Source organism: Falco peregrinus, chromosome 10, assembly GCF_023634155.1.
Source record: "Falco peregrinus isolate bFalPer1 chromosome 10, bFalPer1.pri, whole genome shotgun sequence".
Lineage (NCBI taxonomy): Eukaryota > Metazoa > Chordata > Aves > Falconiformes > Falconidae > Falco > Falco peregrinus.
The window spans coordinates 20,101,265-20,125,182 of NC_073730.1; the positions used below are offsets into that span (position 1 = coordinate 20,101,265).

General features: G+C 37.1%; 1 long non-coding RNA gene across 4 annotated transcripts; it reads right to left on the bottom strand.

Moving 5' to 3' along the window:
* Window positions 1-22,647, bottom strand: LOC114012461 (uncharacterized). Of its 4 annotated transcripts, XR_003554922.2 has the most exons (7): window positions 22,431-22,647; window positions 21,623-21,718; window positions 19,615-19,761; window positions 15,881-15,933; window positions 15,287-15,568; window positions 3,051-3,151; window positions 1-1,104 (listed from the first exon to the last, which is right to left on the bottom strand). It is a non-coding gene; the product is annotated as an uncharacterized LOC114012461 (long non-coding RNA). The 4 variants fall into 4 exon arrangements; XR_003554923.2 differs by lacking the exons at window positions 1-1,104; window positions 3,051-3,151 and adding an exon at window positions 5,705-9,088; XR_003554920.2 differs by lacking the exons at window positions 1-1,104; window positions 3,051-3,151 and having other exon boundaries at window positions 15,065-15,568.
* Between the last annotated feature and the right edge of the window lie 1,271 nt (window positions 22,648-23,918).

Consider the following 23,918-nt stretch of genomic DNA (forward strand, 5'->3'; position numbering starts at 1 on the left):
TGGAATTCTTGACATTCATATTTATTTATGCAAACTACATTAATTTAAATTCTTTGCAGACAGGGCACATGAAAATTTTTGGAATTAAGTTTACTTTTGCAAGTGAATGAATTCACGGTTCAATATTAACATATAAATTTACTGGCCTTCACTGATGGCTAGGAGAGTGGGAATGTCATTATTATTGGGAGAGATACTCTAAGTACAGAGAACTTGTATGTGTTAAAGTTTTTCAGTAACTAAAGATGGTTACATGCTTTACTTTGCATAGGAGTAGGCTGTTGGTGTCTGGAACTACTATGGCATCTGCTAAATTTTCCATTCCTCCTTTTCTTTTTATAAGCAGGAATATAAAATATGCCACCTTTGACATGCTTTAAATTTAAATTCATCAGATAGAAGCATGTAGACATATGATGAGTGTATCTGAATTCAGACAATGCTATACTCAGGTTTTGAGCATGGATTTATTTATTTATTTCCTTCTCCCAAATGCAGCTGGGAGATTAATTTCTTGTTTGCCCAAAATGTCAGAAAGCCTGCAAGAGGAATATCCTTTGCTTCAGCGCTCCCTCCTTTTGTTATAAGTCTGGTCCCCCGTGCTGGAAGTAATTGGAGGAGTCAAGGACCTTCCATCTCTGTCCTATCTTTAATTCAAATGGATTTGAGGACTTTAAAGGAAATAGGACTAAGGTATCAGGTGAAAAGAAGTTAGCTGAGGAGGGGCCTAGATAAATCTAAGGCAGATTTTCAGGATGAGAGACCAATCTTTTTCCTCTCTGGTTCTGCTAATTGTCGTCAGTGTTACATTGTTAGTTTCAGACTTCCTGAAGAAGTTACTGCCTTGGAAACTGATGAACTGTGTGGGAAGTAGGGGCATCATGGCATAACATTGTCAACAAATGGACTTCAGTAGAAGTTTCAGGATCTTGGTTGGCACATGAAGTATTTCTGTTCCCTCAGTCATGCAGTGCTGGGCTGGCCTTACACAGCTCTTCAGACACCCGTTTCTCTTCAGTGAGGTCAACACTTGAGGAGTGGTACAAGGATCTAAAGTATGTAACGCCATGGTCAGTGAAGCCTTTCACGATTGGCAAGATGGTGCTGAAAGAGGGAGAGATTAATGACTTCCTTGTCCAAGTTTCTGAAATAGGGTGGTCCTCCTTCCCCTACTCTGTGCAGCATCCCTCCCTGTCTCATAATAGGGAATCATCTCCCACTGCTCTCAATACCTCTGTCTGTGGGGAAAAAATGGTAAAGTCTTTGTACAAGAACTAGAAAACAAGTACCAGCATTTTCTTAGCAAGAGATATGATCATGCATGGGTTCCTAAAAAAATGCCAACATATAAAAAAGAACAGGCTAAGGGTGAATTTTCTTCCTTATTTTCTGTCTGTTGCTGTAAAAATGCTTTCAAGGTCCTCCGTGCTAAGTCTTACAGATAACAACATGTGTGTTCCCAGCTGTTTGCTGCTGCTCTGCTATAGTTTGACAAATGGGGAGAAGTGGTTTGTGTCATAGATATTGACAATATCAATCACAAGGTTGTCACAAAATTAAGAAGGGCTATCATGAGGAGAAAGATCCATGAGTGTTTATGTTCATTCTGCTTCTCCATATTTCATTGTCAAGTAGTGGTTGGCTGGAATTCTTATGCTGCTTGAAAAAAACACTGGAAATTCTCTCTTTTGCTTTGGGTATGACCAGAGAAAGTGACAGTAATGCTTTCTGCTACAGATATTGATCAGAGTGGACATTAGTGCTCATTAAAAGGAACTGTTCAGTATGAAAAACAGAGCTTGGAAAAAAAAATTGCTTAGGGGTAGCACTCTTAATGGACTAATTCCCACAGACTCACACCCACAGGCACTGCCTTTTTTGTAGTGCTCATCCCAGCTTTATTGCTGTGCAGAAAGCCCACAGCAAGGATGGGACAAGTCCTCTCTCGCCTGTAGCTTTGCTAAAAGAAAGGCGTCATTCGAGAGAGCTGTATGAGCTGAGTGAATCCTACAAATGAATATTGAGCATAGGTAGGCAATCGTGGGCTTTCAGCAATGACTGTTTAATGTAAAAATGGTGATCACTGGATTCAAGCCATGCATGTGTTGAATGTGACCTTACATATAATGATATTTTATGCATCAGTGCCTAGCCCCAGTGTAATTTGCAATTTGTGTGTACTTGAAAATCCCAGTGTGTGAGGCTGTGCATTGTATATAACCATGTACACATGCACAGTTACATCTGTGAATATGATGAAGAAAAAAGTGAAAATACAGTCCAGATAGCTAACAAAATTGATTTAACTTGTGTTCTGATAATTAAGCAGAGGCCTATTCAAATCTAGAAATTGGAATAGATTATTAAATTTGATCCATCTAAAGAAAAGAATTCATAAACCCTAGAAATTCCTGGGCTCCCTGTGTTCTCATCCCAAAATGCTTTTCTATCACAGGCTTCCAGAGAGATCCAAAGGTGTTTAGATGCATCTTTTTTCATTCTTCCTCTTTACAATTATTAGGATACCTAACAGAGAAACCAAAATGCTCCAGCTCAGTTAGTAAATGCAGACAAATCATAAAGTCAACATTGCTTTTTTCACATTTCTTGATGGTATCCATTGCCATAATATTTATGTCTCATGTATTACCATAGAAACCTCAAAACTTGTCTGCAGGAAAAGAGAATACACTTACCAAGGCTTCACAGAGAAGTAAAATTAATATATCCCTAAATATAATGCAGAATATCTATGCTAGGTTGGGAAAAAAAAAGTCTGTCTCTTTTGAGAACTACCCTTCTGTCTTGTATAAAAATCTGGGTTTCCTTCCTGCAGTGTGTGAGTGTAAGTAAAGGAAGCTTGACACTGAAGGTGGATCAGACATAGTATTAAATCCTAATAACAGTTTTGATCCACCCCATCTGTGGTGTTTGAGTTTTGTGTGTGTGTGTGGTTTGTTATCATGACTCCGAACCATTACAATTCATTGCTGATAGACATACTTCTCTTTCTAATGAGCTTAATCACTGGGGTTTTGTTGTTCACTAACCTAATACTGGCTCTGTCCCTCTGTGGCCATGGACAGGATACGTCACTTTTTTCAAAGTCAGGTTTGTAGAGCTATTCTGACTTCTGTCACTTTTCACAACTCTAGAAGGACATAAAATATTTTAAAAGATGTAATTCCAGTGGTGGTATGGTACAGCACAAGTCTGTAAGATGGCTCTTGGAAACCAAGGCATTGTTACAGTATATCATTATCTGGACATTTGTCATAGGACAGGTTTTCATAATAAGCTTCAAAGAGGGTGGAAGCCCAGATCTAAGCTTCAGGTTTTTCAGAAGTACTTCTATAACAGGAGCTTTATATTCTCTGCACTTTGACCAGTAATCTCCACACGACCATTAAGGCTGAAATAAAGCTGGTTTCTCTATCTGACAATGTAAGTTGAGACTAAAAAGACTGAATTTTAAATCTTTTATTCTATTTTATGTCATTTGAATCCCTATTGCTTCCCTGAGTTTCCCTTAATCTATCTGTTACAATGTACTGAAATTAGAGGTGGGGCATAATTATCTGTGAAACACTGAATCCCTTTCAGTAGCTTTATTTAAGATAAAAGGATATCAAACCTGAAACAGGTTAAGGAGATCATGGAGAATGCTGGACCAGCAAACCACTTTTGTGGTTTGATTTCCAAATGAAATGTCATTAAAATAGCCTTGTCCGCAGCATTACAACGTGAACCAGGTTCGTGGCTGTTCCCAGAATGCAGGCTGAATGAAGAGTCTATTCATAATATAGTTAACCCCTGGATTTCATGAGTTTACAAGTTTTTGAGATTCAGCCATCGTGCCTCTAGGAGCTTTAACTCCAACTCTTGAATTCCTTCTATTTCCAGGCAATCTGAGGAAATGACAGACAGTGCTTTTCACTTAATTATCTTACAGATGTGTATATAAATTGACACATTTTTAAAGCATTAAAAAGGCAAAAAGATGAGAATTTTTTATGTCTCATTCAATTTTTGTGGCTTAATTTTGTTAGAGGTAACTGGAAAGGTTTTTGCATGTTTTACATAAATTTCATAGCTATCTCTGCCATCATTTTTTTGTGTGTGTTTGTTAATGCAACTAGGGAGGCGACTAGAGTCTAAATTAGTATCTTTCTCATTTATTTATTTATTCTCCAGCCATTTTCTCATTTTTTTTTCAGGAAAGGATACCTTCCTCTAGTTATTGTATAAGTGCAGGGATGTGACTTCGGGGCACAGACAAGTCCTATTGCAGGTGCCATCACTCTCATTCTTTCTGTCTTTGGAGACTATATCCCTCAATTCTAAAAATCTTAAACAAAAGATATTGCAGAGGTGTAATTATATGACATTTTTACCATCTACTGTTAGATCTTTTATCTATCATGTTTGCTTGCAGTCTTGGGGTTTCACTTTTTTTTTTCCTATAGGGTACTGTAAGTAGCTTTAGAAGTGCGCAACTACAGTGTCAGGTGGTCTTGCAACCAAGAGGTCAGACGAGTAAACCGACATAGCATTTTTAAGTGTGCTGCTTTGTCAAGACGGCTGACAGTTCTCCTGCTATGTACATAAAATCGCATATTGCTATGAATGCTAACTTGGTTGTCAGGAGCAGTTTCGCCATTCTTTTTAGCCTGTGTCATGTAAGATTCCTTTAAGCAACTAAAAAACCAGCTATAATCCATTTGATTTTCTGTCTTCCCATGAGGAAAACTTTTGACAGATGATAAATAGCAACTGCTGACAATCATCAATGTGAAGCTATCATGCTTTTACATTAAATACAAAAACAGAGTTGTAATGTCACTAGGGATAAGACTTTTGACACATAAGAGACAAATATATAATCCTCAGAACTAAATCACTATTGGGATCTAAGGAAGTGCAACAAAGCACAGCTGCTTTTAGAATCTCACAAAGTCAAACTGAAGCTAACTTTGATATCTGGAATTGTATGCATGTTCCAATCCAGAATATCTTGCTGTTGAGCCATAAGCTGCTGTTCTACATGCAAACATCAGTGGATGTATGTTCACAAAGTAGAAAGATACTTTACAGCGCTGTCTTGTTTAATTAGTGCCAAAAAAGGACCAACATCAGAATAAAGAATGGTGCTTTCTGAGCCAGTGCTAAAGTGCCAGCTCTTTTCACGGTAAACAGGCAGTCACACTTCTCATATTTAAGTATTTCATTCTATGCGACTTACTTCATGCAACTATTTTACCTATTTACTCATCAAAGAAGAATTGTTAAAAATGTATTGTTGAAGTACATTGTGCTGGCTGGAAGTTCTGTCAATAAAATTTGAATTAGGCTTTTGTCTGACTGAGTATTTCTAAAATTTTTCATCTTCCTAGATGGGAAAATACCATCAACATAGTGGTACTTTTAGCCTAGTAATTTTCCTAATGAAAATAATAATGTGGTATTCTACAATAATTTTGAAAACAGAAGTAGTTAATATATAATGCTGTTCTTGTAATAGGCTTTTGAGTCTGTGTTTGTTTCCAGTTTATGCTGTACAGTTTCTGTTCCATTTTCCATTCTTCTTTAATGTGGAAAGAGAAATAGGTTTAGAGAGAAAATGGGAAGTCCCATTTTAAAAAGAGTTACATTCTGAGTCCTGTAGTACCAGCATAAAGCCAGGAGTAGGTCAGTTGGGTCAAACCAAATTCACATTGAAATACTGGTCTAATTGAAACACATAAACTAAGGAAGTACTGTGATAATCTGATATTTTTTTTAGGGGAAAAAATGCTAATGCTATGATTTTAATTATTCTGTTTCATTAACACAGCTTTTTATTGTGATTTGGCAACGCAGAAGGATTAGAAAGAGTACCGTGTTTATACGAAAGTACCTTTACATGACATGCTTTCCAATGGTCTTTTTGTAAAATGAAAGTCAATAGACAGCACTTTGATGCATACACGCTTTAATGCAATAATTTTCATCTTCCTCCTTTTTAGCATTCTCAGGCTGGGATCACCACAATTTTCTTGGGTCTTATTTAGCAGGCAAGCTGTGTGACTGAGCTGGGGATATCGTTGAGGCTGAGGTTGAGGTTGGAATGTTTTCACCAGTGTGAGATGCCTCAGAACTTCATAAGCCTCACTTGCCTAGAGGAGCACGTTTTTATAATAGCTGCAAGAGGAAATCTGTCTTTATTCGCATCCACAGGGTTCTAAGACATAACTGCTGTCCTATGCTGTGGCAAAACAAAATGTGTAATTTTTCACTTAGCCATCCTGACTAACACAAAGGAATCTTTGCTAGCTGATCCACATCTGTTTACCGAGAATCAGTGCTGTCCTGCATTATCAGTATAATGATTCCTGTTTCCCATCCAGTGACAGGAGTTGAGTGAGTTGCACAAACCCTAAATGCAAGATTTTCTGCATTAGATTCAGTGACCTATTTTATGTGGATATTAATATTGTGAGATTGCAATATCCTTTTTGCTTTTGGTATCTGGGAATGCAAACGGTCATTATATTCACTTCAGAAATGTATTTTGTATCTATGACTTCCTAGGTGTTTTAACTGGATATGTTTATGTTAAGCCAACGGGAAAGGAAGTTTAGGAAGATAGTAGTCAATACTGTTTGTATCTGTTAGATAAAAATTGCTTGCATTAGTGTTCCATCACGTCCTAATGTGACAAGCTTCAAGTTAAGACAAGAAGGAATCTATGCAATGGATAATTTAAGCAGAAGTACCCAAGTGTAACAGACAGCAGAGAAACTGCATTTCCAGCTTGTGAAGTCTCAGAGGAGGAGTAGGGTTTTTTCATATGATAAACAGAACATCCACCATCAAATGTACTCTTTCATCCTTCTGGGAGACTGGCCATTCACTTTTAAAGAGGCCTTGGGATTCTTATAGCGTGTTCTTCAAGATATCCTTTTCCTCTCACGGTATCTTTCTTGCAGATTTTACAAAATCAAACTTTGAAATCTAGAATTTTGGAAGGAAGTGCATGGAGAATGATACATAGTGACAATTCATTCTGCCGTTTAGGAATTGCTCAGAATGGTTGAAACCATGGGGATTTGGAGCAATATAATGAATAGCTTTTAATGAACACATCAAACACAGATAACAAGTTTACAGCTGAAAGAGTCCTTCTTTGTGTTGTTATTTTTGGTGCGTTTTTCTTCCAGGAGTGGACCAAGTAACAAAAACATTTTTTGGCTTCATAACTAGAAGGAAAGTACACTGAAGCAAAGTATGTGTTCTCCGTATTATTTCATCCTGTTTTAATGGAGACACTGAATATATTGTTACTCTGGTATAAATTTATGAGAGAAGATATTTAAATTCTTATCAGCTCTACTAGATTCATGAGCTCCAGGTCTAAATAGCTGTTTGTGGTTTTAAGTTTTACAGCCTGCCAAACATTTTCTTCCTTTCATCCTCCTAAGTAACTCTGAACCAGTGGAAAACCTCAATGGATCCGTTCTGATGAGGGACTCTGGTCCCTGATAAAGAGGTTTTCTTCCCTCCATAAAAACACTGTGACTCCATTTGGCTAGATGAGAACTTGGTTGTGATACTGTTCAGAAAATAGCTCTCCTTGTAAAGGAGAAATAAATCTTAGTGAAGGCAACTAAGATGGCGCAATATATATCAATAACAATAAAACAAATGTATTAATTACCTAGTTTTCTAGGAACAAATTAGCACAGTGTAATGCCTTGAAAGAATACCTGAAAAATATATGGGACATTTGTAGACATGTTAACAATTGATTTTCTCAGTATGCTATCACCACTTCCACTTCTTCCATCCAAGAGCTGGTATACATTGAAATTCACTATTATTTATTTATATCTAATGTGGTCTTTTAATCTGCATCTCTGTTTTCCATGATTTCTCTCTTTAATGGCACACAGTTGCTAAACTACCTAGGAGCAGCTTAGCTGACGATGCATCCCCAAAATAACAGAAATCTGAGAACTACACAGGATCATAAAGGAGAACTGATTTGGGATTTATAGCTACGATAGTTTTTCGTTCTAAAATATTGCCTTACTGTATGCGGCAGTTCTGTATATTCATTTGCTTTTGTTGAAGTCTTTTAGCTAATAGCCAAAAGGAAAAGAGCATTCTAGGCTATGTGAATGTTCAGTAGTTAAAATGTTTTCTGGGATGTAGGTAATTGGGTGTGAGTTCTTAGAAACAGAACAGAGAAGTATCCAAGTTGCTGAGTTAATTTGCATCGGAGCTCTCCCTTGATTTTTCACAAAGAGCTTTGGGAAGTCTTTATGGTGGAAACCCCCCAAATCCTTGCTGCACTCTAATGAGAAGTACTTAAAGCTAATCTTTAAATTTCTAGGATTGTCTCTCAAAAAAGTCTTTTAAATACAGAAATTGTTTTCTGTAGCTTGGTTTCCTCGCTTTAGTGCTCATACACTATCCATTTGCTCATATGGATATGTATCCATATGCTAGTATGTATAGGACTTACAGAACTCAAAAGTCCAAACTGATAAGGAAGGAAGAACTGGGGAAAACCACTCTACTACCCACATTTTTAATGATTGTTAGAGCAGTCAGTAGAGAGTGCCTTTCTGAACAGTATAGAGGAGAAACAATTTCATTTATGAAAACAGGAACTTCAGAAAAGTGAGATAATGTTTTCCACACTTGCAAAACTGTCCCCTTGCTATCAAGAATTTTTCTTTCATTTTGTTTCCAGCATGTTTTACAACAGTACTGATAAGTCCTTCAGCAGACATATCACAGTCTTTTTGTGATGTTCAGGAGACAGTGAATGGGAGGCAAAGGAACGTAAGTGATTTTGAGTGTAGAGCTTTAAAGGCACATCTTGTCACGTAGGAGCTGATTTGTCAGGGACTCTGCACATCCGTAAATCCCTGCACTGGAAATTTTGGATGCAAGGACTTTAGGTACATAAAGCAAAACAGCTTCATAGTTTGTCAGCAATTAACACTGAAATTCAGGCTTTTAATTTTTACATGTGAAGATAAAAAGTAAAAGTGAAACAGGTTTTAACCCTGGTTTCCATCGCAGTCCAATCTTGCAGTTTCTGGAAAAATAAAAATAAGTGCAAAAACAATTCTTAGAGGGCAAACAGATCTCGAGGAGTGAGGAAAAGGAAAGAGAATGCTTGCTTTATTTTTTTTTCATCTTTGTGCTTTATGGCTTTTGTGGGCACTGTGCTTTCTCATTACTCACTGCCTTCTTTTTCCACCTTTCTTCTACTTTTGTAACACTTTTGCGCAATTCTTTTTCTGGAGGCTTTCCCCAGGCTACCCTTCATCTCTCTAGAAGATTCTGTTCCCTTTCATTTGCATTGCTTTTATTTGATTCTCTGTTCCTTTATATGTTATATGTATATTTCAGTTTTAGTTCAGCTTCTCAGATATTTTTTGTTTGGGAATTGTTTGTTTCTGTTCCTTGATTTTAGGAGCTTTTGGAGTTTCATTTTCCCCTGCATCTTTATGTCATCTCTCGCTTTTACTGTTATAAAGAATTCCTGCTGGTTGACGTGCCAAATGTATCAGATAGTGCTAGTTTTTTAATCCAGGCTTTATTGACAGAAGATTTTGGTATGCCCTGACTGAGTAGAAACTAGTTAAAACCCTTCAAAATAGATTTATTCGTATCTATTGATTGCATATAACATCTCAACTATTAGTTTGTAAAAAGAAAAAAGCAAGCTGCTCTTTTTACACTTTTTGATTTATTAGCACTTTCAAATGCACTGCATGTCAGAAAAAACAGCTTTACATTTATCTGTGTATTTTTTGAAAGTTATCTTATGGGTGTTTATAAATAGGACATCCATTCAGTAATAGGACTGTGCAGTAATTGAACAGAAAAGCACATATGATGGTATCTTTAACTTGCTTTCTTTCTCTGAAAAAAAAAATCTGAAAATTTCTGGATTCCTAAAGACTGAAATTGAAGAGGAAGGTATGATGTAAGTCACTTCAGCAGTTCCTGAATGTAGTTACTTAGAATTAATATTAAAAGAATGGGTGTTTTATATAACTTCTTGTAAACCCACTTTTTTTTATAAGCATGGCTTTTTTTTCTTGAAGTATTAAGTATTTAAGTACCCATTGCATTCCATGGTTGATCCATGCTAGGTGGTACTTTGAATATTTTGAATGCTTAAAAACCTCTCTTTAAAGACCTAGTCAAGTTGTCACACAAATTTAGGCACATTTTCAACTTTAACATTGGAATTATTTGTATGCAAGAACATAAATGTATGTGTAGTCTGTCTTTTAGTATTTGGGCCTATACATGTTGTAGAATACATGAGAAGTTTGGAGATGGCATACTTAAACCTGCCAAATAGTTACAAATCTAGTATGCATTTATCTGGAGTTTACTGTATTGCTTAAGCATGTGCTTACCTTTAATTGAGTGAGTGGTTTCACTGGCCACTCTAAATCTACTATGTATCAAATTAAGCATGTACTTACATACTTAGAGTTACAGCCTCTTACACCACCATTTCTAATAATTTGTAAGGGAATTTTAGCTACACAGTTTCCCTTGTCAGTATGAACTGTATCTCTTAACTTTTTTCAACTCCTTACAAATCTAGTGGGTTATGAGTTCACTTCTAAGTATTTTTCATGCAAAAGTTTTGCTAAGTTAATAGGATGTTTGCTGTTAAAAGTTGCAGAAATAGACTAAAGTAATCCAGCCTGCTTTTGAGGACCTAAAATAAACAGAACTGCTGCAGTCTGCCTTGGCAAAGTGTTTTATTGTCTAGCTGAATTACTGTTTGTACTTTATAATATCTAATTTAACATTTTACTTGAATTCACTATCAGCCTGTCATCAGTCCATGCCCTTCCACTTAGAATAAGTTCTAGCACTATGATGATTTGTAAATAGTTTCTGAAAACCTGCAAATGCTGAAGCTGACTAATCATTCTTCTGAATTAACAATCCATCCTCCCAAATTGTAAGACATTTTGATGTCCATCTAGTGCTTTATTTCATCCCAGTGATGTCCTTTCTGCAGTGTAACGTGGTGATCAGAATTGCACACAATATCCCACATGTGGCCTCTGTATTCTTTCATGTGGTGCCAGAATGCCTTCCATTGATAAATTATAATTCCCCCTTTATTCTTTCCCCTCTACCTTATCCAGTTTCCTGCTCTGAACTTTTGTTTGCCTTTTTATTGCTGCCAAATATTGTGCATGATCATGGAAAACACTTTAAACTATCTTATTCCCACTTCCTTTTCCTGGTCTCTATTCTGTGTTGTGCTTTGATTTAGACTTCAGTCTCCGTGATTATGTTTGGTCCCTAGCCTCATTACCTTTTACTTCTTTACACAGAACTGCATAAACTACTTAGCATCCCATAAGCCTAATTCTATCCAAATCATTATGACTTTGTTTGCTCTGTTCCTCTGTATTTACTACTTCTCAGCTCTCTGTCATCAGCAGATTTAGCTACTTTTGAAAGGATGTCCTCCCACAAGGTCGTTTCTCTATTAGCCTAGTAAAAGTGACCCATGTGGGATCACTTGCTGCATTTTTCTTGTCTGTGGAGTCCTTTTCCAGGACAGCCAGTTGCCAGAGGGGTGGGTAGTAAGGTTGCCCTCTAAAATGTACCACATAGATATCCTGGTCCCAGGGATTCAGCTTATACATCCTTTGGTCAAGTGGCAGTGGAGTCTTGCAGTAGGATGGAGGAACAGAAGCAGAATTCCGCAGTTATGGGGACACCACTTGACTTGGCCGATAAGGCCAAATAGAGAGGGAGAATAAAAACTTTAATTTTAAAGGAAGAAATAACCATAAACACTCAGTTGTCTTAACAAGTAGGTGGGAAGAAAAACAGACTTTATGGAGAGATTGACTTAAAGGAAGGAATTAATCTGGAGGAGGAATAAAAAAGGGCCGTGACTGGAAACGCACCTTTGTGTTTGCAAAGGGGACCCAAGTTCCACACCTGAATTAGGCTCCGAAGAGCTTTAGTTTCCCGATACATTCGGTTGGACTGATTGTGTTTAATGTGTTGCAGACAAAAAAGGTGATGCGTAATGTGGATTCTGATTTACACTCAAACTTTCAAAATGTTAGATTCTAGAAACGAAGGAATAATGAACACAAAAATGTAAAGTAGAGCAATAAGGCATGCAGGCATGGTTTACAAATCTAAATCCTGAGTGAATGTACTTCTGATTTTAGGTTTGTTATTAGAACATTACAGTAGCCACTGACCTTAACTTGAACCTCTTTTATATTAAATTTGCAGTGTGCCATAAAGAAAAATAATTCTTTTTCACAACTATTTCAGCACCTACCTAGTATGTTATTTTTATCAACACTGTTTATACCTAGTATCTCTCATGATGATTTGATGTAGGTGACTTCATAGGAGCAAGGTGATGGAGGCTCTAGTCTAGATGTCTTAGAACTGTGTTCAGTTCACCTACAGAGCGACCCTTCTCGGCAGCTTAGACCAGAAGTTATCTTCTGGTACAGTTTAGAGCCATCACAGGGCTCCTCTAATTCAAGTAGCCTTGAAAAACTTCGGGCTGAATCAGAGGGAATTAAAACTAATATAACATTGCATGGCTAAAGTAATTCTGATGAGATCAGCATAATTACTTACACTGTGATTTACACCACTGGAAGTGAGATGGCAATCTGGCAAACAGAACATGCTAGTGAATTTACTATATATCTCAATATAGGTGTATACTCTTCACGTAAAACAGCCAGGCAAACAGACAGTATGGCTACAGAGGGAGAGCATAAGGTTCATTTAGCTGAGAGCAAAATGAATTCTTTGCCTAAGTATTCCCAAAAGAAGGGTAAGGCAGCATTCCAGAAACTGCAATACACTCTCCTTGGGGAAAAGAGAAATGTTAAAAGGTTTTACCATTATACTAGAGCAGATAATTAGGCAATTATGACTATTAACTTTGACAGAGCACCAGGCTTAAATGCATTAGATTCCAAGTTTGGATGTAGATAGCTAGGGAAATAGTAGGGTCTTTGGTGAGTCTTTCTGAAAGCTCACTTAGGACAAAGTTAGCAATGAAGAGCTAGAAAGTGTGAAAATAACTCCTATATATATGTAAGAAACAAAGAATGACTCTGGAAAAGACAGTCAGTAGTAAATTTATGTTCAGCAAGAATGTAGATATTAGAAACTAATAAGAATTGCCTCAAAATCTACTTAGCAGTACATAATTTTGGCAGTGCAGAATGAAGTTGGGTTCTTAAAACCATTCTTAGGTTAGTTAACTAATTGAATTTCCTCCTGTTACTGTGAGGTTTCAGGAACTATTTAATACAGTCAAATAAGATTAAAAAGTCTCTGAATCCTGAAGTCTCTCCTCAGTGATTGATTGCTGCATGGATGTGTATGGGATACATTTCTGCTTTTCCCCCAGGGCATACCAGATCTGGAGTATGGGTGACGTGAAAGATCAGTTTCAACCTACTTTCAAACTAGTTTCAAACTACTACTGTGATAGATAAGCAAGTGGTGACTAGGTGAAGGAGGGATATAAATTCCATTCAGCCTTTGTGCTAGTCCCAGAACCGTATGTGTGAATGGAGATCATTCTCTGTCAGCAAATGCAGGTCTCTTCTGCTTCATGGCTCAATGCAGGTATTTAAGAAAACCTGTGAGTGAAGAGATGCATCTGTTGTGCTGTCTCTGGTAAAAATTAAAACAAGACCTCCAAACTTTTGACTTTACAGCCAGAGTCAAAACTCATGTTCAGATAATTCACCTTCAGGTTCAGTTCTTTGAATATATGCATTGATTAGAGTAACTATCACATATAGTTCCTTACAGCTGTGTTTGACAAAATAATAGCAGGAAGTCTATTTAGGCAAACAATATACAAAGGCATGACAAATTCACGAGATGCAGAACTGAAGCAAAACTGTGTCACAATTCCAGAATTAGTTGACAATTTTTGGCATTTCAGATAGCTCCTTTCAGTAGTGAACTTCAAGAAACTGTGAGACTGTGTTCTAGATTTAGTGGCTTCACAGTAATTTGAATCAGCTGTGAATTAATCTTATCACTTCTTCTTGTTTCTTTCCTCTGTGCATACTCTTGAGTAAAAACTAGGTCTAATTCTACTCCTGGATGGCACCTATTTAAAATGAGCAAGAGTTATGCACAAATGCAAAATTTGGCTGTAGTTATTCAAATGAAAAGTCTGACAGCTGAACAGAAATGTTTTCTCAGCTACAGAGGGAAATCCTATTTTCTTAGTTTCATGAAAAAGCACAACATTTTTCTTTTCACCTTGGGCTTACAAAGAAAACTCAAAGCAGTTTTCACAGGTGGAAAGGAGCTATTTTTACATCGAAATATTCGAGAGGTGAAAAATAGTAGCTCCATACGTGTATTCACGTTGCACTCTGCTTCCTACTGCAGCACGCATGATGCATGCTCGCTTTAGGTGAGCCCAACTTACATAACGAGTTTTCCAACCTAGGCTTGCACAAAAGTATCGTGAGTGCATCAGCAGAGCCTAGGACATAGAATTAGTGTGCTTATATAAGGTATGCTCACAACTTTCAGCTGTGTCATTGTACACTTACTTTTGAGTATTGGGTTTATAGATCTGAAAGATTAGAAAGCATGCAAAGCAAATGAAGAGAGACGTTGATGCGCTGAGACAGGACTGAAAGCATGTGTCTTTGTAATAGCACACTTGCAGGATCATCATATTTACTCTGTGAAAGCTTAACTAACTTGAATCTGTAGTTCTGGGCTACACTGATCCTGTAAAAGTAGTCACAGGATACACATGCTCTGAGAAGTGAAAGATCTGGATTTTATTCTAAGATTACCCACAGACTTGCTGTATTGTTTTAGCAGGTCACTCTACCTTTCTATAATTTTTTTGTCAATTATTACTGTATTTGTGGCAAATTAATTTTGTTTTTCCTTTGAAAATATATTAAGATCCATGGATTAAAAAATGTCTTCTTTGCTGTTATATAGTAACTAAGGCAACTAAATCAGAAAATGCGAACGTATGACGCACAGAGACATATTAAGGGCTTTTAGTCCACAACAGACTGTATGACTATATTCATTGCAGTCAATTTTAAAGATAAGCATGCTATTACAGAAAAAAAAAGAAAATCAAACAACAACAACAAAAAAAGCTTAACAACCAGTTTAACTTCACCATTAAAATAGTTAGAAGTTCTTGACTTCACTGACACCTGATCTGGTTTTGAGTTTTATTTTTACAGTGCAGCTTTACCTTTTGTGTAGGTATGTCTAGATGGACAAATGTAGATAAATGCAGGCTCCTGTGAGAGGTGACTTGGTCTCACTTGGTCAGGCCCTGGTCAGCCCCAATCCCAAACCTCCACAGCTGCTTTAGCGTGGCATTCCACAGGCCAACTGTACTGAGATTGTTACATGCCTTTTGAAACAGAAATTGTCCTACGTCACTTCATGCTTGTGAAGAATAGGCAGTGTTCTCTCTAGTGTGAAGAAATCTCCCTTGTCATCTTTCTTCTGGGGATACCGTTTTTAGTTCCTATAAAAAAAAGATCATTTGGAAGCAGAAAGAGATACATCAAGAGAAACCTTCATACAATTAATGCCAAAAACCTGATTGCTCTCACAGATTCCAAATAGTAGATCAGCACCTCTGTATGGATTCAAAGTCATTTCAGTCTGGATTCCAGTCCTGAGGGCTTCACATAGAAACCGTCGTGTGATCTTTGATTTGCATTCCTTCTTCTGGTAAATGTATTCATAACATGATCATTATTAATTGAGAATTATTTCTGAGATTGGCCCTGTGTTCATGCAATCAGAAATTCATTTGTACTTCTCTGGAACTGACCTTTGAATTCACTTACTGCTGGTGCTTATTTTCCTGCATTCCTTGCCCCATTTCTGGTTAAAATAAAGACAAAAACTCATAGAAGTTGTTCTGTTGCAATAAATCACCAGAAAAGTGGACTGAGCGTACAGTCAGGGATCTGTGAGCATGGAGTAGCATGCTGAGCTAAATCTTGGACTTGACATATGCCAGGCATTCCCATCTCCCCTCTTTACACTGTCTAGCCCCAAAATGAGGTGAGCAATACTACGAAGGCTATATCATCATGTTCCTGTTAATGCACCAGTATGCCTAACAACAGATACAGGGAACTACTTCTCATTTTCAGTCGTTCTTGGAATACACTGAAGGATTGGGAGTGCAAGACGTACCTGTAAAGAAGAGCCTTCTGAACACTGCTTTACCTTCTTCAGTGTCATGAGGATCTGTTGGCTCTCTCCTTTATCATATTCCTTTCTGTTAGTTCAGTTACATCCTTTCCTTTTATTTCTTTGGGTCACTGTATAGGTACTTTATTTACAATTTTTTCAGGTAATCAACTGCCTCAATCATTTGTTTGGGAAAAAAATATTGTGTGGCACACTTATTTTCTTCTAGGCTTTTGATTTTTTGTTGGGTTTTGGGATGTTTTCACTTGAAATACTAGTACATGTAGTACTAGTTTAGTGGACGTGGTACTTCAAGTATGTGAAAATGAGATCATTGAGATTATTTCTTTTTAAGAGGAAGAATAGGCAAATATGAATTCCTTGCTATTATTAGAAATGTATACATACTGAAAGAAATGTGATTTCAGGGTTACTTAAGGTTTAGTTTTAGTCTTCAAAGAGGAAACAAGATGTCTTGGTTGAAATCACTGGCTGGCAATCACACTTTTAAATGTTTTACCTGAAATACTGTTCTGAAGACAGCTTCTGGGTCTCACTTATGAAGGGGTAAATGCATGCAGTGATGATGACAAGCAAAAATTACCAAAGGAGAAGTTGAAAAATGAGTATGCCTAGTTTACATTGTTTCTTCTATTGCAAAATCCTAGCAGAGAGACTGTTATTGGTTGTTGGATGAGATAAGGAGTGTTGAAAACTTCACATTATTGTGTCTGCCTCCAACATCAGTTGTCATTTTGACATTGCGTCTATAATAATAGATCTTTTAAAGGATGTGGTATGAGTCCTAGAAAACTGAAATATGTTGCTTAAAAAACACATTTTCATGTAATATTGTTATACTGCTCCTACATTAAAATATGTAAGTTGATTATGACTGTGTGGGTGTTGTAAAATATGCCTTTCTAAACCACCTACAGGTGGTAATATATCACCCATGTCTCCAAGTCTCTAGAGAATTTCACTAATTACTTTTCCAGAAATCTAGAGGAGGTCAGTTGTCTGCTACCTTTTATTACTACTTACTCAAGCAACAGCTTTGAATAGTTGTCTGGAAAAAAAAATTAAAAAGTGAGTAAAGAACTTTAAAACCTGGAGGGAAATATGCTTTTTAAGTATTTGATCTGCGGTTCAAAATGTAAGCCATAAATGCTGCAGGAAACAATATGGAAAATAAGGTAATTGAGAGAAAATGAGAAAAGACAGGCTGGGGGAGGAGGAAATTCAGTTTTACCTCCAGTCATGCTGCATGCTATATAATAACCTGTTTGTGTAGCAGATAGGCAAATCTAGCAATAAAACATTGCTGTTTGTGGTTTTATACACTGCCAGTGACAAAAGGTATGAAATTTCCATTGTTGCTTAACTTCTGTTTCAGACCACATTACTAATTTTTAGATTTACCTTTGCATTTCATCCAGAGCTGAAAGGCAGACCAAGGTACTGATACACCTTGGGTTTTGGTTTTTTGAAAATAATGTTGCAAAGCTAATTCACATATAGGAGTGGACTGCTGTGGGTGTTACAGAAGAAGGCTTTACCAAAGGTCTCTGCACAAAGGAAATCACTTCCCTCTTTTGACAAAGAGGGTCTGTAAGGAAAAAGTGCTTCAATTCTTTCTTGTTCCAGAAACCCATGTGATGTTGGTATAATGTTCTGACAAGTTGTTGATTCCACACTAAGGTTGCTAAGTAAATCCTATGAGGTGTTGAGTGTCCTGAAGAGCAACCAGAGGATTACTGCCCTTCCCAGGAAGTGCTCAGGGTTACACTATAACTTGCACCATTATGGCTTAGGGCATGCATTGCTGATTACTTCATGTGACTGTTTGTATAAGTAGGGGTTTACTAACTCATAATTTTAACTTTTCAGTTGTTTTCTATGAAAGTATCAGGAGCAAAACGCTGACCTTAAATCTTTATGCAAGATATAACAAAATGTTCATTAAACAACAGCTTAAGCTCTGCATTGCACAAAGCATAAGTAGGGGAAGAATTCTGCAACCATTGTCAACCTGTAGATTGGATTAACCAACCTATGGATAGTTACCAGGGTAAATCCTATCCATATGAATGGGTCCCTAATGTAATAAACATAACATGCTGGAGCTTTGGCTAATGTAAATGAGATTGGTGGTTCTGCTGATTTACACCAGCTGAACGTTCACCCATATGTTCAGTAGTAAATATTTGTGAGATCAGCCCATAAATAATATATATTTGCAAGTGAACATGGACACGACCATCCAGACTCTAAACGAAGCTTAACACATGAATGCTGAAAAGGTTTCTACTCAGAGGCAAATATAAAGATGTATTTCTGAAAACAAGTTGGTGTTTCTGCCAACTTCCTTCCTCTGTCTTTTCCTTTCATGCTGATACATCAGTGTGTCTTCAGTATGGAAGGAAACTCCTGTAAATTTACTCTGGCACCTTTTCCTGTTTGACTTTTTTAGTAATCTAATGTTTGTGAGTATTAAACTCAGGATCACTTAAAGTGAACGTAGCCTCCAAAGAACTGATGTGGGATTGTGATGGGAGTGCTGACTTATCCGTGTCAAGTCAGATGTTACTGCTCTTGCCTCCCTCTCCTCCATAACTCATACAGTAGGATGTGAAAACAGTGAACAGATATATATCCACAACAGGCTTGTGAGGTGGGAAATATTCTCACCTACCTGCAAGCAGGGAAGTGAGCAGAGATTCACTGCACAGTTATACACTGATATTTGCTTGGGCCTCAGAAGGAGTACAAGCCTGGTAGTGTTCAGACTTCTCCCATCAAATTGGACCTATATCCTAAATAACTTCTGGATCTTGGCCTGTACAGTCAAGCCTCAGTGAATACGCTCTGAAATAGGTTATGGGCAGTAAGCTTCTCTGGGCCTTGGTCCAGGTAAATTCTAGGCACAAGAATCCTTCAAATACTTATCCAGTATCACACAAGGTCTGATCACGGAGAAATTAGCTGAAACTTGGGAAGTGTAAATCAAGCCTTAACTCTAGAATGTGAAATAATCAAGTTAGCAGCTACTGAAGATGGAAAACGGTGTGGTTACTTACTTTTACTAGCTTGTTATTTACTAAAACTTTTTCTAACCTTGCCGGTTGCAAAGGACACAATCCGATTGCAAACAGCTCAGCTCAGTGTTACAGACACTGCAGTGTCAGTCAGACCATAGTTCAGGGGTGAATGTTGGTGCTTATGATAGCTAAAAACACTGCAACAATAGTTTGAATATCAACTATTTAAATACACCTTTTCAACACAGTATTTTAGCTCTTATAAAATTCTAAATTAAGTAAAATTAAAATAAGTACTTAAAAAGAAAATAAAGAGCCAAGAAACCTGATAAAAGAGAGGAGAGTGCCAGACAAGATGGTTGCAGGCATGTAGGGGTATATCCTCAGGCAAGGCAGGGTAGAGGAGTTGAAACTTATCTCTCAACCTTCTTTTCCACAATTAAGTTCTTCAGAAATACAGTGTCCATTGTATCTATTGGGATTTAAATTGAGACAAGACACAAAATAGCAAGACGGCATATTGATCTTAACATCCCTTGTTCAGGAACTTTTGACTCTTGTACTCTGGCCTCAAATATTTCTCACTCTAAAATATGTATTTATTATTTACTACTTTTAAAAAAATGGAGGTTTCAAAGGTCTGCTTCATCACTCTTGTCCGTTGTGTAGGCTTTTGCATGTGTGAAAAAGAGGAGGAAAATAAGTAAGCATAAAGTATTTCTATTTGAATCTGACTGTATTGCAATTCTTTCTGTACAAATGTAAATTGACTCCATGGTTTGGAAGGTAATGCAGTTTTAGAGGACAGTGACCCAATTCTCATTTGAATTTGGGCTACTTTATATTACTTAGTGGTAAAGGGACTTTAAACAGGGTGCAAATAATTTCTTCTGTTCAACCTATATTGGCATAATCTACATTTAAAAAAACCACAGTGCATCTAGAGATATTAAAATACAAATAAAGTTCATCTTCAATATAATATCTTAGAATTAGAAGAATATATTTTTTTATAGTTTATTCCCTTTCTCCACAATATATCTTTTCTAAATTTCGTATTTGTAGTTATTGGTAGAAAAGGGAGTTTTTTCACTATACAGGACAATGACAGTCAATGGTAAACCACCTGTGAATAGATCGTTTCCCATGTTGTTTTGTTACCAAGTAATTTTGTTACCAAGTAATTTTTTTTAATTATTTTTATTTTTTTGGTAATCTGTATGATATCATGCAGGCAGATGTCAACTGTTGTGTTGTTTTCTTATTTGGTCTGCAAGTAGGAAGTCTGCATTTTCCATCAGGATACAGTTACTAAGGGAACAATTTTAAAATATGTAGGGATGGATATGCAAATAAGGCAAAGTTGTGTTTGCATAGTCTAAACTACTAATAATTTGGAAAGCATGCAGGCATGCCTAATATGGAAAGTAAATACTTCCAGAAACCTTATTCCGATTAAGATGCATACTTTCATAGCTGATGAAAAGTGTTGTGGTTTTTCTACTAACTAATGTGGCTCCTGAGTACTACCTAAATGTTATAGACTGAAGCTGATTTCATTTCACATGAACCGCTGAGCAGCCATCAGATGATTATCTGTGCTGTAGTTAAAATTTGTAAGTGAACTATTTTCAAAGTGAAAATATCAAAGTGTTTTTCACAGCCTTCAGAGAGATCTAAACTTCAAGTATTATTTTGTTTTTGCTAGCCTTGAAGTGCATCCAGAACCTCAGTTGTTAACTTGAAACTGGTTTCTATAGTTCAGAAATGTTCGTGAAACTTTACATGGTAATAAAAATGTTTTACAACCTCAAATATTAAACAAAACACTTTATTTTTTAAAATTCTTGTTGGTCTAGACCAAATACAAACCCTTATGCCATATGTTGAAAATGGTTTCTTCAATTTGAAGTGTTATACTATGCTATTACTTGTAGCATTTAATTAAAATGGTTGCATTCATTAGAATTGAAGAGATTACAGATGGAAAAATTATTGTATCACTGAGCACATCTCCCTGTTAAAACTGTAGTACTGTATAAAAACAGGGTGGTCCATATTATTCTGTACTACCTCTGAGATTAAAAGAAAAAATGTACTAAACCAGTTTGTATGTTAATTTGTGTTATTAAGATTGCTGTGATTTCCTTACCAACTCTGTGAAGCTTTGCTTATTGGTTGTTTTATTGTTGGGGTTTTTTTCTTTTTAACGAACTGCTAGGGTATAAAAATATAGTTCAGAAAAACACCCTAAATTTCATGTTGTACATTGTGCAAATGTTTGGTTCCAAATAGCATTTAAACAGATACCATCAGAGAACTCAGTTACATACCTCAAACATGGTACCAGGCTGCAGAATCAGTATCAAAAACCAGTCTCTTTTGAAGTATGTGGATTTTTAGATCTTTGGCTTTGGTTAATGTCTCAACTAAAAGTTAAAATGTTTAAGAAAAGATTGAAATACGTTTCATCAGATAACCTGCATATATATTACTTGACAAATATTAGAAGTCAGTATAACATTAAGGTGCAGCATAAGTAAAGCATTAACATTGTGATACACTTTGTGTTACCATAGATATTCCTAGAGGTATGCAACTCCCTTATGGCTGAATCCTTCTCTTTAGCATTATCACCACCAGAGAAACTTCTCTAACAGTTCAGTTACTTCAGGTTTGCACATGTGGAACTGGAAAGAGAACGGGGACCTTTTCACTTTGCATTACAACTCTGATTACATTTGTAACATACTCTTTTGCATTACGTAAATATTCTCCTGGAACTTACATTTCTTTATGAAGGCAAAGTATTTCCTACATTAAGCTAAAACAGGTCAGTGTGATCCAGAAAGCCTTGCAGTAAGAATCTGCTTCTGGGGACATGCTTTGCCTTAACATAAGCTGACTAAGGATTAGTCTAGTGTATGGAATATAAGAGTGTATCTCCTTTAACTGTACAGTTCCCTTGCCTGACTTGTCTCGTGCAAGCCCAGAGCCTAGTCTGTTCAACTACGGTCTCTTTCTCTAGCTGAAGTATCATTGAGGACAAGTGGTGATTTATACCTGCCCAGTGCTACATTGCTGTAAATCTGTACTGTACAGAGTACTTCTGGGTTCAGGGTAACTGTGCTTTCTACTCACATGAGCCACCAACTGGAAACATCTCCCAGCTGACAGCTGTAAAACTTGCCCAGTCCCCCTTAGAGGTCCAAAGTAGATGATGATGATGGCTATGTCAGGGGCTGGCTCTGCGCTAGGAGTCTGTTGAGGTCCCAGGGTGAACTGGCAGTGCTGAGCTCGGGGCTCCCTGGTTGTTGGCTTGTTTCTTGTGTCCTGGGGGTTGTGTTTCCCAGCAGCTCCTGTGTTCTACTGTTAGTTATGCAAGGTCTGACTGGGACCACGTGAACTGCCTGTAAATTGTGCACAGTTCAAGAGCCATGGGTTTACTAACCCTATTCTGCTGCTTAGACCGCGTGGAAATAATAATCTAATATTAAAATACCTCCAGATCTCTTATTTTAAGTATAAGCAAAATATCAGTTAACTTGAAAAAGTACACAAATTTATTTGTGTAGAGCTGTGGTGCTTGTTTTGTTAGGGGTCCAAAATAACCGTATAGGAGGGTTATTGTAATGTACAGTGAGGTGGTGTTTGAGCTCGCTTTGTTATTGTGAAATTTACCTATGTCACACCGGAGAGACTTGAGCAAGGGAGAGATTACAGGCAGTGTTTGAAGAAAAGAAAAGGCAATACATTTTGCAAATAACACCTCTCTATGGGGGGGTTTAAGTGCATCCTACGTATTGGTTAGATAATACAAACTAAAAGTAACTTATCTTTGTGGGCGAGGCAGAAGTGAACTGAGGAGACTGGAAAAAATATAAGAAGGGAATAAACATTTTCTATGAAATTAAACCCAATACAATTGAAGCTGCAGGGAAAATCACCAGTTAAAATATAATAAACAGTCTTGAAGTCTTTAAATTCCCACAGGAAGAAACTGTTCTGTTACAGGAATTCAGTATTATTAAGTGGAATTCACCCGACAGGGCAGGAAATCCCCTGTAGGACAAGCAGAAGTTTAAAGCTCAAGGCTGTGTATTGAACTTCCACTATGTACTTTTCTGTTCAAGAGAGATTATTAAAGGGAAAGATAAGGCAACAACACTTCTCTCGTTATCCAGGCATGCTATGCATCCCGCTTTTGCCCCTCATTAGTGGATTTATCGCATGGTTAGCTGCTCTGGAATTGGAAATATTTCCTTCTTATTGAACAAAATGAAAAAAGAGGAAAGAAAGTCCCTGCTGAGAAAATATTGCAGAATTGATTAAGAAATACGTTGAGATGAGTTTTTCTGTGAACACTGAGGTGCAAAACCACTGCTCATGCAACGCTCGAATGGGACAAAGGTGTACTTGTTGGGTTGCCTTGGCCCTACCCCAGCAGGGGTCGTAAGCCCTTGGTGCAATAACAGTGTCTGGGACACGTATCATCCATGCCTGTACATGTGTGCGACATATTTGTTAGCACATGTAATGGCATTAATATTGGCAGAAAAAGCTGTCGGAGACTTTGAAATGACAGGGTAAAAATGTCCCGGTGGAAGCAAGAGGCTCTGCGTCAGGAAG